Source organism: Propithecus coquereli, unplaced genomic scaffold (assembly GCF_000956105.1).
Source record: "Propithecus coquereli isolate 6110/MARCELLA unplaced genomic scaffold, Pcoq_1.0 Scaffold10, whole genome shotgun sequence".
Taxonomy (NCBI): domain Eukaryota; kingdom Metazoa; phylum Chordata; class Mammalia; order Primates; family Indriidae; genus Propithecus; species Propithecus coquereli.
Window position 1 is genome coordinate 16,134,231 of NW_012133858.1, and position 12,316 is coordinate 16,146,546.

The following is a 12,316-nucleotide window of genomic DNA, read 5'->3' on the forward strand; positions in this document are numbered from 1 at the left end:
AAAATAGATCATGGACTGAAATATAAAACATGAAACAAAAAACTTTTAGGAAAAAATATAGGAAGGAAATCTCCAGGATCTAGGGTTAAGCAAAAAATTCTTAGACTTGATACCAAAAGCACAATCCATAAAAGAAAATGATAAATATGATAAATGATATAAACGACAAAAATGATAAATCACAATTAAAATTTTTTGTGTTGTGAAATGCCCTATTAGCAGGAAGAGTGGAAAAGTTACAGACTGGGAAGACAATATTTGCAAATCATATATCTAATGAAGGACTAATATCTAGAATATGTGGATACAGAACTCTCAAAACTCAACAGTTAAAAACCAAACAATCCAATTTAAAATCAACAAAAGACATAAAGAAGCATTCCACCAAAGAATATGTACAGATGGCAAATAAACACATGGAAGATGTTCGACATTATCAGTGATTAGGGAAATGCAAATTAAGAACATATGAGATATCACTGCACACTTATCAGAATAGCTGAAATATAAAAAAATAGTGACAACACCATATGCTGGAAAGTATACAGAGAAACTGGATCACTTAACATTGCTGGTGGGAATGTAAAATGGTTCAGCCTCTCTGGAAAATAGTTTTTAAAACTATTTTCTTAAAATGGTTTTAAAAGTGTCTTAAAAGGACACCTATAATTACCATACATCTCAGCAACTGTACTGCTGAGCATTTATCTCAGAAAAATGAAGATTTGTGCTCACACGAAATCCTATACATGAAGCCAGGCATGGTGGCTTGTGCCTGTAATTCCAGTACTTTGAGAGGCCAAGGTGGGAGGATTGCTTGAGGCCAGGAGTTTAAGACCAGCCTGAGCAAATGAGAGACACCGTCTCTACAAAAAATAGCAAAATTAGCCCGGTGTTGTGGTGCACGCCTGTAGTCCCAGCTACTCAGGAGGCTAAGGCAGGAGGATAGCTTGAGGCCAGGAGTTTGAGGTTTCAGTTAGTTATGCTGATGTCACTGCACTCTAGCCAGGGCAACAGAGAGAGACCCTCTGAACAAACAAACAACAACAAAACTGAAATAAAACAAAACAAAAAAATCCTATACCTGAATGTTTATAGCAGTTTCATTCATAATAGCCCCAAACTGGAAACAACCCAGATGTCTTTCAATGGGTGAATAAACTGTGGTACGTTCATTCATGGAATACTACTCGGCAAAGGAACCAACTATTGATACATACACAACCTGGATGAATCTCCTGGTAGAAGTTATCCTGATAGCACAGAGCAAATTTCAAAAGGTTACATATGGTCTGGGTCCATTTATTAAAATATAGTACATTCCTGAATTGACAAAATTACAGAAATAGAACAGAATAGTGGTTGCCAAGATGCAGGAGGGGTGTGGGCAGGAGAGAAGTGGATGTGGCTATAAAAGGGCAATGTGAGGGATCCTTGTGGTGATGGAAATATTCTATCTTGACTACATGAACGTCAATACGTCGATGCCGATATTTCGCTATAGTTTTGCAAGACGTTAACACTGGGAGAATCTGAGTGAAAGGTACAAGGGATCTCTCTATATTATTTCTTATGACTACACATGAATCTACAATTTCCTCAAAATAAAAAGTTTAATTAAAAAAAACAGGTTCAGAGGAGACCCAAACTAGGATGGTGATGGCGGGAGTGGCGGGGCTTCAGAGGCAGGTAGCGGAGGAGAAAGGCATGAATGAAAGGAATAAGTCAAAGAGCCACTTCAGCCATCCTTGCTCCCCCACCCTGATCGTGGTATCTCTCGGGTGATTGGGGTTGTTCATGTGACTCTGTATGACAGCATCTCTTTTGTTTGCTCACCGACTTGATGAAAAGAATGGTGAGAGACTTCACCTAGTGCCCATTGATGACCTGGAGCACTGTTCCGATCTATTTTAGAGACTTCTGGAGGCAAATGAAAGAGACATGCATAAAAGGCTTTGAGGGGCTGAACTGCCCTCTCGTTGATGCTAGTGTCGAAGTTTGGAGAAGTGACACGGAGAAATTTTCTACAGCTTTCCAAGGTAGTGGGGGGGTGGTGGTGGAGACGGTAGGGGAATGAATCGACAGGAGCTTGCCTGTTGAGCTCATGGAATGAATAAAGAGAAGCAACACAAACTGAGGGAATGTTGGCGTCTAGAGGGAGCCAACACAAACTTTATACCTTGCCCAAACTCATGCTCTACCCAAAGATGCATCAGGGCTGTCTGAAGCAAGAATATTATGGACCCCTGGGTTAGGGAGTGAGCTTTTGCAGGATGGACTGAGCTAACAGCTTGGACGTTCACCCGTCTCCCTCCTTCTCCTTGGGTTTCTTTCCCCGTTGCTTGGAAGTGGGCTGTGCTTGAAGGGTGATTGTTCCAGGGACTGCCTGAGGCGAGGGGCTCAGGATGGTGTTGCTCTGCTTTCAGCCTGTAGCCCAGGCAAGAGGAGGCTGGACGAGCTCGTGTGGCCCAGCTGAACAGCAACTTGACTGAGGCCTGGGGCCGGGGCCCAAGCTTGTGGTAATAGGTTGCTCCTCTTCCTGCCCTTGCCCTGTGTGGCTCCCTCCAGAAGTGGCCGTGGCAGTCGGCTTGAGGGTTTGGATCCTGGATCCAAATCTGAGAGAGTGAGAGTGAGAGTGAGGAGAGCGCAAGTGAACAGAACGAGGCCACTCGTTTCTTTTTCCTTCCATGTACCCTTCGCTTTTTCTGTCCGTGTCTTCCTCAACAGCCTTAACCTCCGCTTACGTGTTTTTGTTGTTTGCATTTTACTCTTGTCTTGTTTTATTTTAGCTTTGTCTTTTTAAATTTATTTTGGTTTTTAGTAAACGATAGCAAATTCTCCAAGTCAATTCCAGGTCTTTATAGTGGCCTGCATGATCTAACCCCCAGTCTCTGCCTCCGACTTCTTTAAACTGTCCCCTCTCTCCCTCCAGCCCAGCCACACCTGGTCACTTACTCTTCCTTGAACATGCCAGGAGGTACCACCACAGGGCCTTTGTATTTGCTGTTTCTTTTGCTGACCCTCCTGTCCCATATAGCCGCATGGCTTGCCTGCTCACCTCTCCAGGTCTTGCCTTAAATGTCACATACTCAGTGGGATTGTCCCTGAACACCCTTTGAAAAATTGTATCAGTCCTCTGCCAACACTTCATATCCTATTCTTGCTTTCTTTATTCTCCAAAGCATGTGTAACTCTCTAACATACTCTGAATTTTACTCTTTTATCTTATTCATTGTCTGAGTTCCTCAACTAGAATGTAAGCTTTGGAGGGCAGGACATTTTGTCTGTTTGTTCCCTACTGAATGTGTCTAGAACAGAAGCTGGCATACAATAGGCAGTCAGTAAATATGTGATAAATAAATGAATGGAATGATGGAGTGGATGAGATTCTTTCTGGTCTTAGATAAGACATATGCTTATATAATATATATTTTAATAGTATAAATTAAATATATTAATTAATTTACTAACTAATTTGACATTATTACATATGTTAAAAATAAATATATTAAATATCAATATTTAAATACAAGGGCCAGGCACTGTGGCTCACGCCTGTAATCCCTGCACTTTGGGAAGCTGAGGCAGGAAGACTGCTCGAGCCCAGGAGTTCAAGGCCGCAGTGAGCTATGATCACACCACTGCACTCTAGTCTAGAGTGTCAAAAGGAGACCCGTCTCTAAAAAAAGAAATTAAAAGTAAAAAACATATATAGTTCTCTAAAGTATATGACTTTGAAAAGAATCTTGGACTGGAATTTAAAGAGTTGGGGGCCAGTTCTGGTTTCTTCAAAACAGATGTGACAGAAGAGAAGCATTTCATCTCCCTGCCTCGGTATCTGCACTTGCAAAATGGGAATAATATTCCCTGTGAACTTCACAGGATTATCGTGAGGACCAAACAAAACATTGAACGTAGAGGTGTAAAAACTCAAAGGCGAGTCACACATATACCCAAATCTCTGCAAGGATGGAACACTGTTATTAATGTTTAGTTACCGTGTAATGAAAGAATTCAGAAAGGGATCTTACTTATCCTCCTGGCAACAGAAACACATAATGTGACAAGAGAGCTGAGTGTTCTGCAGGCCTTAATCTTCGCGAGGTACTGTGAGGTTCTCTGAGAAACTAATCTTATGAAACTTGATCATTGTTTGGGAGCTTATCAGGAGTGTTTCACTAGGGAAAAGGAGGGCAGAGCCCGGCTGTGTCATGGAATATTCCTTCCTTTCTTCCATTCCCCCAGGCTGGTGCATTTCTTGCTGTGTATTATTGACAGAGGAAATGCTGATTCATGGGTCTGAGTTACAGGAAACCTTGTTTCCTGGTGAAGAAACAAGTCTGGTGGTGCTGCCAGCGTCCTCCTCTGCCAGTTTCTGCCACCTGCCCTGCTTCTGGGCCAGCACCCAGACTGGCGGTGCAGTGGCAGGGCCAGCGCAAGGCTAACCAATGAGGTCGCTTTCCCTGGTGAACTGACCTAGGCGCAGGCTCCCCTCGGTGCCTCTCTAGGCCCTTGGGCTCTGACCCCACAATACCGTTCCAGCCGGTCTCCCACCGCTCCCTCTTGCACCCAGCGCTGCAGCCGTACGTGACTGCTCCCGTTCCTTGTGAACACGTTGTATTTTCCAGTCTCTGTGCCTTGGCTCATGATGTCCCCTGCCTGGAATGGCCCCTGACCCAGTGTCAGTTCATTGAAATCCTACCCATACTCTAATTCTGCTACACCGCTACTTGCTATGTGAAGCCTGCTAGATTTCCTTCTACTTATTTTTATTTTTTTTTTAGTAGGGCTATTTCCAAATATGCACAAATGTAGACAGAATTATCTGATGGACTTCCATATACCCTAACCCAGCTTCAGCACTTATCTGAGTCCTCTTAAATAGCACTTGATCCCCTCTTCATTGACCTCCCTCAGTAGTAGCTCTTGTCGTCTGTGCTTAACCCATATTTGCTGAATCGAATGGAAAGACAGTGAATCGGTGGATTTAGAGTGCTCTTTTCACCCGCCCCCCACAACGAGGAAACCGAGGCCAAGAACAGTGAAGTGAGTTGCCCAGTGTCATTAGACAGCAATGGCCCGCTGAGACCAGATTCCTCTGAAGGGCCCCACCGCCTAATTGGAAGGTGTGGATGGCATACTCGTAACAAGTACGTGCTACTGGATCTCAAGTGCTACAGAAGTTCAGGTTAAGTGATTAGTAAGTGTGTGTTGAATGAATAAATTCATCTTCTATCCAATTAATTAATAAGATGACCTCTTAAGCTGAGTAGCCCACTGGTCCTCTTTATTCTCTTATCTGACATCAGCATACTGAAGCGGACATCTGATGTATACGAAGAAGAGTGCCATCTATTTATAGAGGTCAGAATGAGTCAGTGAAAAGTTTGACTTGATAAACATTCCAGAATCCATTCTGTCTTATGACTACACAGAGTGGAGAATAGGCATCCGTATCTGAAGAGCCTAAATGCTCCAATGTTAATTCTTACGAGAAAGGAAAGAAGAGAAATGAAGGGAGACTGAAGTTCTGTGGTTAGAAGCACTTGTGCCTTTGATGACTTGGAAGTAAGGCATGAAAAGAAAGTATGTGAAGATAAAGTAAGAAATAAAAACCAGTCCAGGAATAAGGGCAGTTTTTCATCTTGATCCAGACCTGGCTCACACCTCGATTTTAGAAGTACAGCAAGAGGTCATCCGATGTCCAGTCCGAGGTGCCCTGACCTCACTATGTCACCCTGGGAGGAGAGATCTGGCCATCAGCCAGGAATGAAGCTATTGCCAGTGGGGAAAAGTATGTGTGGCTTTTCTTCATAAAATGGACTTAAGACAATTTGAGATCCTCTCCTTGAAAAAGATGTCTTGAATCAGATTCTTCCTAAGGGGCACACATAACCAATGCATAACCACTGTATGTCCTTGGTAAAGCAGGGAGAAGAAAAATGCAGGGGGCTGTGCCCAGCCACCTAGCAGGCACTTTGCCAGCTCTGCCTTCTCAGCTCATGTGAAGGATGGCAATCACAGTGACGCCTAAGTCACAGGGCAGTTCTGGGGTTCTCCAACGTAATGGATGAGAGACTGATTTGTAAGCTATGAGGTGCCCCATTAAGGTCCTGACTGCTTCACGTCTGACGGTGTTGTTAGGAGCACACCAGTGGTACCTGACGACATCAGAAACATTGCCGTGAAGACAAGAGAGGGGATAGAAAAGGGTTGTTAGAATGAGGGGCTTGCATTTCACATTTCAGCTGGGCCAGAGACCTAGGCAAGGAGAATATTGATCCAGGTCTGAAACTGGATCAATATTCTAGAACTTTTGTCCCCTTCCTACAGTCCTCATTTTCTGTTGCCATTCCTGTGACGATGATCATAAAAGGTATCAAAGTAGAAACATGCCCTAGGTGCCTATTTGAGGGGGACAGGTTGAGTGTTGGGTATGTGGGGGGATGTGAGGTTTTGCATTCTGTAGAATTCTGTAGAAATGTTTTGCATTCTGTAGGCAGTCTGCGATTATGAAGAGAGGAAAATGGGTAGAATCTGTAGATCCTTCGAAGAAAAAAGAGTATTTAAGGCTTAAAGGGCAGAAGGATGGGGTGTCACCCCAGAATGGACTGTGGGGAGTCCTTTGAAGTACAGTCACGAACAAAATACTGCTAAAAGGAGATTCACGACATCCACTACAGACAGAGAGATTCCATGTCAGCAGATGATGTCTCGCCCTGTAAAATCCATGAGAACACGGTTCCTCACAAGGAAAGATATCCCTCCTCCCGCCCCACCATGTGCATGCACACACACCCATTTCTTTGCTTAATGAAGTCTTTCTTCAAGGGGGTTAGAAAGATAAGTGTGGCCAAGCACAAAGTAACCATTACATATACCAAATGTGGTCTTCAGTATAGCAAACCTTAATTAAACACCATGGAGGGGCAGGGCACTTGTTCAGGCCTCTAGGGGACACAAACTGGAACAAGATTAGAGCCCTCAAAATGCTTATGTCTTAGCAAACTCATGTGGTTCAGAGCCTTCACCAGAAACAAGGAAAGGGGGGGCTTCCTTTTCCACCTATAAAGGATTCCTCTTCTCCTATCCTCTTTGCTACAGGACCACAATGTTTCCAAGCTAGAGGCATTTAAGGAGTGGCCCGGAGAACATGCTATTTCAGGGTCTGGAAGATTTCCATCAGAGAGCTCAGGTGAAGGCCCTGGCCCCTCAGCCTGCATCACCAGGAAGGGGCCCAGCAGGAAGAAACCACTTTGGTTGTGCTGAGCTGATCTCATTAGTGGTAGGGTTAGTCCTGAGGTTAATGTATATTCGTTAGACTTTTTTGTTTCCTGGTGTAATGTTTCCATTCCTAAGCAGAGTGTTGCTCTGTGGACTTTGGCATGGATTTAGCTGCATGCTCACTGAATGCAGAGCCAATTTGTGTACATAAGAAAAGTTCTGAGGCCTTCCCTTGAAAGGGCTGCACTTGAGTGTTGAGGTCACATGATCAGGCCCAGAGAAGGTACAGAAAATAAAGAACATTCCGCACCGATGTGCTCGTAAAATTTTAACAAATGACTCAGGGGGTGGGTGGGTCTTGAAGCCCTAATTTGTGGTGTTTGCCAATTTCTGTGTGATGCTTGCACCACGGCTGATTTAAAGCCACCAATAAGACGGTCACTGAATATGGAGTTGAAGAGGTGCCAAGGACCACCTCTTGTGACAACATGGCAGCTCCAGCACACCACCAGCCTGCAGTCAGGACAGACACACAGATGCATTCGGAGAAGTGGGGGGAGCTGGAACTGGTGCAGAAAGCATCAGCAGTTCATGGGGACAGGTGAGGGGTGGATAGGCCGGGCAGCAGCCAGCATTAAGACAGCCTAATAAATGGTCATCCCAAGAAAAATAGCTACTGCTCACTGAGCAATACTGTGTGTCAAGCAGTCTGTCTGCATTATCACTAATTCTCACAATATCTCTGCAAGGGTATTTTTATTCCTATTTTATGGATGAGGAAATTGAGGCCTGGAGAGATAAAGTGACTGGTCATGTGCGAAGTGGTGGAGTAAGAATTCCAACCTGGGGTTGTTTCCATTCTACGGTCAGGCCAGGGGGAGGCTGGGAGCAAGTCCTGTTCTGAGAGGGGCGGCTATGCAGCTGCTGGGGGTGCACTTTAACTCCAGGAATCTGACAGTTTTGTAGGAATGAGGACACTGGGTGGATTAGGAAATCAGAGAATCGGGACCGGGGACAAGATGAATCACTGGACCCAGGGTGCAAGGTCAGAAAGGGATGAACCTGATGCTGGGTCACCTGACTCCTTAAATGCCCTCCAACTGAAGATAGCAAAGGTCCTCTCTCCCGGAGAGAGCCAAGCGTTAATTAAGCTGAGAACTCTCTAGGTGTCAAGCAGTCAGGGTATCAACGAGCAAGTCTTTGTGGGGGCAGTTGGGACTTCCAGGGAGGAATCCATGTAGGATGACTATGGATATCTGTGTTTTGGTATCCACAGTACTTCAAAACTGTAATACAGCCTATGGAAGCTAATTTTTCATTCTTGGGTGCTAGCAGCTCAACTCTGTGCCAGTTGCGTTCTGTAGGTGAATTCTTTCCCTACAACAACCTTATGAGCTGGGATCTATTATTATCCTCATTTTAAGTCGTACAGAGGAAAGGTTAACCCACTCATAAATGGCAGAGGTGCGTGCTGAACCTTGGACACTCTTCTGAACGTGAACCTATATTATTATGGCAAACCATGCAAAATTGTCCTTTTTTGTAGTTTTTTTAGACTTAATGTTGGTAATTCCACATCATGTGATTTTTGACCCTCTGGGCACTGTGAGTGTCTTGGAGTAAACAGACCTTGCTGTTCCTGTGAGTAGGTCCAATAATCAATCCCAGCTGCGATGTGGGGTCCTTCCTATTTTGTCACATGTGATGCTGGCAGTGGGAGGAAAACTTTTTCAGAAGCAGACGTGATGAGGTTGTGAGATTTTCAAGCATGTAGAAATGACTTGAATTGATTCACGTTAGGCCTGCGGGCCCCAATCCCCAAGCCACTTGACCATTACCAGTCTGTGGTCTGTTAGGAATCAGGGCCACACAGCAGGAGGTGAGCGGTGGGCAAGCCAGCGAAGCTTTTTTTTTTCCTTTTTCTTTTTTATCTTTCAGAATATTATGGGGGTACAAATGCTTTGGTTACATAAGCTGTCTTTCCGCCACTGAGTCAGAGCTACGAGTGTGCCCATACCCCAGACAGCATGCACCGCACCGATTAGGTGTGAATCTACCCATCCCCTCCTCCCCCCTCAATACATGAGTGGATTAGTAAAATGTGGTATATGTATACCATGCAGTACTACTCAGTGAGCAAAGCTTTATCTGTATTTACAGCTGCTCCCCACTGCCCACATCACTGCCTGAGCTCTGCCTCCTGTCCGATCGGCGGTGGCATTAGATTCTCGTAGGAGCGTGCAACCTACTGTAAACTGCACAAGTGAAGGATCTAGGTTTTGCGCTCCTTATAAGAACCTAATGCCTAATGAGCTGAGGTGGAACTGAGGCAGTGATGCTAGTGCTGGGGAGAGGCAGCAAATACAGATTATCATTAGCAGAGAGATTTGACTGCACAGTAAATGTAATGCACTTGAATCATCCCAAACCATTCCCCTCTCACCCCGATCTGTGGAAAAATTGTTCCATGAAACCAGTCCCTGGTGCCAAAAAGGTTGGGGACTGCTGCTTTAGGCAATGGACAGCTGAATAGACACCCAGAAGGGGACCACCCAGACAGTGAACTACTTGAAGAGCCAGCATGGTTTCTGGCACACAGTGTTGCATAAACGGTGAACACCAAACGTATGCCTGTGTAAGGTTTCACACTGAGATGACATAATAATATGGCTCTCCCCTCGTGTGCACCTTCACCACTCACCAACTCAACATCTTGGCACAAGGTTGCAATGTTGGACCAGAGCAAATTTTGGCAGAGCAAATGGTGCTGGGGTAGAAGAGTCAGCATTTGCTCAGATTGTTCTTCCATGGGCTGGGCTGGGTGACTTTAGGAATATTGCTTATACCTCCTTAGTCCTCTGTTAAGTGGGCAAGAGTATTCCTTCCAATAGTCTCTCCAGATAGTTGGGAGGATTTTAGTAGCTTAAAGAAAGTGAAATATTTGTGACCTTAGAAAGAAAAAAGCAAAAACATTATTCGTGGTAGGAAATAAAATGTTTAATCCTGTAGAAAAAAGAGAGAGGCAACCTGGTAGCTGGTTTGCAATTCCTAAAAGGCTCCCTATTAGGGGATAGTAGATGGGTCAAGAGGGCGTGACACTGCCCAAATCTGGCCCAGGGTCTGAATGTCTACCAAAGCCACAGCCCTGATGCCTCAGCACTTTGACTCCGGACCTTCACCTGCTGCAGAGGGTGATTAGTACGAGGCCCCCCACCACAGCTGTGGGCTTCCTGCCCCTGCCTGCCCTTGGGGCTCTATCGGCCTCATTCCTCCTGGCCTTCTCCCCTTTCCCCTTTGTGGAACAACTGTGCATAATCCCCTTTCCCTTCCTTCCCCCTCCCCCAACACTCCCACCTGCCCCTTCTGATTCTCTGCCAGCAGCTGGCCCGTGAGCGTGCCAAATCAAACAGATGTGTGCGGTATTGGCCGGCACGTGTTATCGGGCTCTGCCCAGCCCTGTGCCTGACCAGGGCTCTCTCTAAACTGGCCGAAGGGTGGGAACCCCCTCTCAGGGGCACAGCAAGGCCTAGAACAGAGAAAGGATCAGATGCCATTGCCTTCTGGGCATCCTTGTCCCCCTCCTCCTCACCTTGCAATTCTTTTTATTTCTTTCAGTTCAGCACCTCTTCCCCTACCTTGTTGGCTTGTCCTTTAATTATTTATTTATTTATTTACTTATTTATAACTCTTCCTCATTGATAAAGCTCATGAACATTTTAAGGATTACATTTTAAAAAGGCAAAACATGGTCTTTAAAACAGGCTTTAGAATTCAAGTTCTCCTAGGTTTATAAAGGACATCACGATAGACCAGAACCAGCAAAAAAAAACAATGGCAGCTGCCCTTCACCACAGCTCGCCCAAGCCCAGAATCGTAAAGATGTCACTTCCTTCCCTCCTTGCTGAATGGGCAGCATTGAAAATTCATGATAATTTTGAGAAGTAGGTACCCTTACAAGCTGGTGGCTTTGATTCTCTGTACAATTGGCTAATTCTACTCACTCCCACCTACCTGTCTAAATGGGGATGATTTGAGAACAGCAGCAATTAACCCAAAAGAGCCCTGTGACAGATCAAAGTCCTCTGGAGCACTGAAATCTTGTTGAAAATAAAATTAGTGGGTCTAGCATAATGATATGAAGATTGTTCGGGTCTTAGCGTATACATATTTTTTTCTTATAAAACATAAGATGTGGAACAGCTTGCATTCCGCACAGTGGCTAGCAACAAAAATGAAAAACAACAACAAATATATTTCAGTGATTTATACAGATGATTTTTCCAAAATAATGGCATTAAATGTTGATAATCATCAGTGCCTACCAGAATGTCTTAAAATTCCACAGACACGCATGCCTTTTGCATTTTTCGATTGAATAGAAAATGCAAGATTACTGAATTGCTGGGCTTCTGTATATTGCTTGAGAGATCACGAACATGTAAGAAATATTAAATTATAATAATGTGTTTCCCATTTTGCCCTGACTTCCAGGAAACTCAGTTGAATTTGATGCTGAATCCAACAATTATATTAGCCTTTGCCATGTCTTTTTGCTTTAATCTAAATTTCTAGTTCTATTTTTTAAAACCTCAGTGTATAACTCCTTTTATGTTATAAATTGTCTAAAATTCTTTTTGGAATAAGAGATGGTATAATAAAGAAAAGGAACTGCATAAAAATGACTTCTAATAATGATGATGATAATGATTCATGACACTTCACTTTCTACCTTTAATTAGTTATTTATGTACTTGTTGTAAGGTTCTCATTAGACTGCAAATTCCCTGAGGGCAGAGCCAGGCCTGCTGTGTCCCTGCAACTCTCATGGGGTGGATGTTTAGTAACATTCTGTTGGATAAATACAGCCATAAGATTAATTTTAGAGGAAATAGCATGAGGTTCTATTCTTTTCCATCCCTACCCCTTCCTTTTTTCTTTCTTCAGAGAAGCTATTGATGTAACTTTTTGCAGTCAGAACAGCTGAGTTATATGGGGCTGCTTTTATATTGCTGGGAGAGAGGTTATTTCCCCTTTGGAGCCCATCATAAATTTTTTTCTTCCTCTACATTGTTCTCTTGCTCTTCCTGCATAA